Genomic DNA, 6,583 nt, shown 5'->3' with positions numbered 1-6,583 from the left:
TCTGATAACGTCTTTTTTTCTTATTCTGATACAGATTTTGCCAACTATGTATTTTTATAGTGCAAACACAATACATTTAAATGCTAAAAATGCATAATCTCATGTTCTCATGAAAACTGACATTCTACCTTTCGTTTAGTTGAAAAAACGCCACATATCAAATGTCTTTCAAAACATAATTAATCTCATCGCGTTACTGTGTAGTGACGTCACTGCATCTCACGGTCAGCGCGAGAGCGCCCATCCCCCTTCAAGACTTTTCCGCGGGCAAATCAAGTGCTTCTGAGTGAAAGCAGAGTGGGGGAGGGGTTAATTGAGGTGTCTCCAAACTTACACTTCACTTGCAATCTTATGTTCTGTTCATTCTAATAAATCAATGGCATTTCCCATTAAATACAAAGTTAGAAAAGTGGCTATGTCTAGTAACATTTCTTTTTAATTGCTTTATTTACACAATAATTTAAATTATCAATATTCTTATGAGTATATCTACTTTATCTTTTTTGAGCACGTCTAATTTTCTTTCCCTTTTGAGCATGTCTACTTTTCTTGCTTTTTTCAATTTTTTGAGCTGTGAAGTTTTTGCATGTGAAGTTTTGCTCTGGATAGGCAGCAGTGATCAGGTGTGTGGGGAAGGGCAGCCTACACTGACCTGTATCTGATACACTGCACAAATATCTATCTTAAATCATCTTGATTTCTGATTCCCTTAAATACCATTATTGTAAGAAACTATGTAATATGGACATAACTTGGCTGATGGTTATTCTGCATCAAATCATCAAATTATTTTTATTTATTACTTAAGAATACATTTCCCAGCTTAATCACTTTGTCACATGAAAAGCAGCATATACAGTCCCCTTGCAATAAATACATAAAATAATCTACTTTTAAGGGTTAGGTAAGAATTCAACTGAGATTTGCTTCAAGACAGTAAATTAATCTCCATGTCTTTTAATATAATTATAGTATATACACACATATACATATATATATATTTGTATATATATATTTGTGTGTGTGTACTGTGTATATATATATATATATATATATATATATATATATATATATATATATATATATATATATAAATAACAAAGTGTTAATGAAAAATATAATAAGTGTTGTGCTGTTCATTGCTCGTCTCTGTACTGCTCTCATTGAGGCGGGGAGGGGTGCGGTGCTTCCCGCGCGGCTGAAAGATACCAAAATAATTGAAGTGGGGAATACAATGTTTAAAAAGATCACTAATAAAATCAAGCGATTTCGATTTTAACACATCCTTTACAGGCATATTTTCATTGAATACATCCAGGTGCATACACATACTAAAAACGTTAATAAATGTAAATATTTGTCCCCTTCTCTGAGAAGACAATGATTGCTTTGCAAAGACACGTGCTTATGTGTCGATCACCTTCCCTATTTTAAATATTGTTTATACATTTATCTTTAATAAACTAATATCTAAATTACAGTACAATCCAATTGACTGCACTGCATCGTTCGCGCCGCCTCCGTCTCGGTAATTCTCGGTAACTCTCGGTAAACGGGGGAGGGGGTAGTGTGGCAGATAAGGATCGGGATTAGAAAAACATTTTGGACATACGATTTTAAATCTCCCAGTGCTTAACCAAAACCACTCTATTTTTATTTACTCACTAATGATTTACAATGTAATGTTTTAGTGCAAACACACGACATTTAAATGCAAAAAAACGAATTGGGTAATACATACATAATCTCATGTTCTCATGAAAACTGACATTCTACTTTTTTCTTTTAGTTGAAAAAACGCCACATATCAAATGTCTTTCAAAACATAATTAATCTCATCGCGTTACTGTGTAGTGACGTCACTGCATCTCACGGTCAGCGCGAGCGCCCATCCCCCTTCAAGACTTTTCCGCGGGCAAATCAAGTGCTTCTGAGTGAAAGCAGAGTGGGGGAGGGGGTTAATTGAGGTGTCTCCAAACTTACACTTCACTTGCAATCTTATATTCTGTTCATTCTAATAAATCAATGGCATTTCCCATTAAATACAAAGTTAGAAAAGTGGAAAAGTGTCTAGTAACATTTCTTTTTAATTGCTTTATTTACACAATAATTTAAATTATCAATATTCTTATGAGTATATCTACTTTATCTTTTTTGAGCACGTCTAATTTTCTTTCCCTTTTTGAGCATGTCTACTTTTCTTGCTTTTTTCAATTTTTTGAGCTGTGAAGTTTTTGCATGTGAAGTTTTGCTCTGGATAGGCAGCAGTGATCAGGTGTGTGGGGGAAGGGCAGCCTACACTGACCTGTATCTGATACACTGCACAAATATCTATCTTAAATCATCTTGATTTCTGATTCCCTTAAATACCATTATTGTAAGAAACTATGTAATATGGACATAACTTGGCTGATGGTTATTCTGCATCAAATCATCAAATTATTTTTATTTATTACTTAAAAATACATTTTCCAGCTTCATCACATTACTTTGTCACATGAAAAGCAGCATATACAGTCCCCTTGCGATACATAAATAAAATAATCTACTTTTAAGGGTTAGGTAAGAATTCAAATGAGATTTGCTTCAAGACAGTAAATTGTATATATGTATGTGTGTATATATATATATATATAATAAAGTGCTCCTCTGTGGAGATCATCAAGAGCACCAAATTCCTTGGTGTTCACCAGGCGGAGAACCTCATCTGGTCCCACAACACCAACTCTATTACCAAGAAAGCCCAGCAGTGTCTCTACTTTCTTCGAAGTCTGAGGAAAGCACATCTCCCACCCCCATCCTCACAACATTCTATAGAGGGACTATTGAGAGCATCCAGCTGCATCACTGCCTGGTTTGGGACTTGCACCATTTTGGACCGCAAAGCCCTGCAGAGGATAGTGAGGACAGCTGAGAAGATCATCGGGGGTCTGTTTTCCCTCCATCAAAGACCTTTACACTAAACGCTGCATCCAGAAAAAGCAACCAACATTGTGGATGATCCACACTCCCCTCACATAAACTATTCACCTTTCTGCCGTCTGGCAAGAGGTACCGAAGCATTCGGGCCCACACGGCCAGACTGTGTAACAGCTTCTTCCCCAAGCTATCAGACTCCTCAATACTCAGAGACTGGTACTAACTGTATATGGTAGAACGACAATAAAACCACATGACTTAACCTGAACATCACAGTGTAGTATGTCACTTTTTTTTTATTTACTGCAAGCCACTTTGCTTACCCTGGACATTGGTTTGAAAACTGGCTAAAAAGAAACACATTTATCAAGAAAGTCAGTCTATTTTTCTTTTTGAAGATGAAGGCTATTCCATGCACCACTACTTTAAAGAATAAAACAATCTGAATTAACAGAGAAATGGACAAGCCAGATGCACAACTAGTACACAAGTCCATCAGACTCTCTAGATAACTCCGCACAAATCCTAGACCTGTACATGCAAATACCAGTTTTATTCTGCAACATTTAGAAGAGAAGAATTTTAGGTAGACTTAAAAGAAAAAAAGTGCCTGACACTGGCTAATAGGAAAAAAGATAGAACATGCAATTTAAATAATGAACTGATAAATGATTAATCCATTCAAATGTCTCTATTCTGTACAAAGTTTGAGATGTTGAGCTGTTGTTCAACGTTTGACGATAAGGTCAGTGAAAGGTGTTCACTTGAAGATCTAGAATAAACTGACTGCTAGGAATGCCTGAGGTGTCAATGCTGCAAGTGTAGGATTCTTGAACACAGCATTTATTTTAATTAAATTAGTCATTTTTAACAAAAAATTTCTTTACTGCATTTCTTGTTAAATTTAAAGCATCTTTGATTAATAAAAGTATAATTTACTTACAAAAACATACAAAGTTCATAGTGATCCCAAACTTTTGAATAGTAGTTTATCTGTATACTTGTATCTAGTAATTTGTAAGTATACACATATCTATACTTATACAGTATATGCATACTTAGTGATATTGCACAATTGGTCACTGTACTTTTAAAAACTTTTTTATTTCATTTTTTTGTATTGTATTTTTTTCCTGCATTAAATAAATATTCAAAATAACCACTCCAGCAAAGGGTGCAATATTTCCTGTTAATTTCCACTTTTGGCTTTTGTAACATTGTACATCTTTAATCTAAAATGTTGCCACAGACATTTCACAAATGATTTGAACATTGATTATGATTTGAACAGTCAATATGGACAGGCTCTACACATCATTCAGAATAAATGTATTACCCCTCAGTTATGAAAAGCAATTAATTGTCAATCAGGCAGTCTGCACCTTCTCCCCTGCCAACAGTTTTTGTGACTTTTAGCTCCTGCAACAGGGGAACTTTTTACCCCCAATACTATCCTTGCCAAAATTCAATGTTTATTGAAAAACTTTTTATTTAATCACCTTCAACAAAACTCTTTTGTCTCAAAATACATAGAATCATTTCAGGTATTCTAATTTTCTACATCAATTTGCAGCATTTTTAAACATTATAGTTAGTGATTTTTTTCACTAAATTATATTAAATTATAAATTATATTAGCTACATTAAAATAATAATAACAATAATAATAATAAAATAACAAAGCAGCCAAGTATGTCAACAGGAACAACAGGGAAATTAACTATTAAATAAGAATTGTGTTTAAAGTTAAGCTTCTCCTTGTAAAATAAATAGGGCTGGCCCATGGTAGTTGTTTCTTTTCATTCTTTTTCTTTGAAGTAAAAGTTAATATGCTAAATGATTTCCCTTTCGTCAGAAGTCTGTTATGGGTCTTGAAGGCACAGAACTAATGACACTGGGTCTAATTCTAGTTAGATATCAAGTTTATTTTCTGTTTCCAAAAGCTTTTGTAACTTATAACATGACCACGTACAATGTGTTTTAGCTACATTGGTGAAAATGAGGATTACAATAATGACTACAACTGTGTGATGTACAGTATGTAACAAAAGTGTTAATTTTGAATTGCTGTTGTTTGAATACACAATACATATTTTCAGACAGGGTTTCAAATGTCCTAAAATTTCTCAATATCAATTGCAGTCACTCCTCTACAGATTTAATCCTCTGTGTGATGAAATTAAACACAGCACCATAAAATAAACTAATAGTCATCCGTCTTGGTATTGAAAACAACATGTTCTAGTTAATAACGGTCGTATGCTGTATAATAATTTGATAGGAAACAAAAAAGACAACTTGGCTGCTGGTTATTCTGCAATCAATTATTTAAATGTATTACTTAAGAATACATTTCCCAGCTTAATCACTTTGTCACATGAAAAGCAGCATATATCCCTTGCAATAAATAAATAAAATAATCTACTTTTAAGGGTTAGGTAAGAATTCAACTGAGATTTGCTTCAAGACAGTAAATTAATCTCCATGTCTTTTAATATAATTATAGTATATACACACATATACATATATATATATTTGTATATATATATTTGTGTGTGTGTACTGTATATATATATATATATATATATATATATATATATATATATATATATATATATATATATATATATATATATATAAATAACAAAGTGTTAATGAAAAATATAATAAGTGTTGTGCTGTTCATTGCTCGTCTCTGTACTGCTCTCATTGAGGCGGGGAGGGGTGCGGTGCTTCCCGCGCGGCTGAAAGATACCAAAATAATTGAAGTGGGGAATACAATGTTTAAAAAGATCACTAATAAAATCAAGCGATTTCGATTTTAACACATCCTTTACAGGCATATTTTCATTGAATACATCCAGGTGCATACACATACTAAAAACGTTAATAAATGTAAATATTTGTCCCCTTCTCTGAGAAGACAATGATTGCTTTGCAACGACACGTGCTTATGTGTCGATCACCTTCCCTATTTTAAATATTGTTTATACATTTATCTTTAATAAACTAATATCTAAATTACAGTACAATCCAATTGACTGCACTGCATCGTTCGCGCCGCCTCCGTCTCGGTAATTCTCGGTAACTCTCGGTAAACGGGGAGGGGTAAGCTCCGGTAGTGAAGTGGCAGAAAAGGATCGGGATTAGAAAAACATTTTGGACATACGATTTTAAATCTCCCAGTGCTTAACCAAAACCACTCTATTTTTATTTACTCACTAATTATTTACAATGCAATGTAAAATATAATGTGATTTATCCTTATATTCTTTCATGTAAATAAGAACTCTCCTTCCGCCATCTTTAAGGATGACGTAATTGGCTTCTGATTGGTCAGATTGACAAGGTATTAAGTAAGTGCAGTTTCTATAAGAGCCACTGAGTGCGCTGTGTCGAAAAATTCTTACTGGCTTCTGATTGGTCAGATTCCCGAAAGTGTGTATAAAATCGGAAGTGCAGTTCTCTTAGGGGGCGCTGTGTTATACACAAATTGGTGGGGGGATACACACTTCAGGTACACAAATCACTTAAAAGTGTTTTTTTGGGACAAGTGAGATTTTAATGCTGGGGACCATTTTAAAGCATGCTGAATACGATTATATGGTCAAACAAATGAGGACACACAAAAAGTCCCAAATTGTCAAGGTGGTGCTCAGTTTAC

Source organism: Xyrauchen texanus, chromosome 12 (assembly GCF_025860055.1).
Source record: "Xyrauchen texanus isolate HMW12.3.18 chromosome 12, RBS_HiC_50CHRs, whole genome shotgun sequence".
Lineage (NCBI taxonomy): Eukaryota > Metazoa > Chordata > Actinopteri > Cypriniformes > Catostomidae > Xyrauchen > Xyrauchen texanus.
This window is presented reverse-complemented; position numbering follows the sequence as displayed.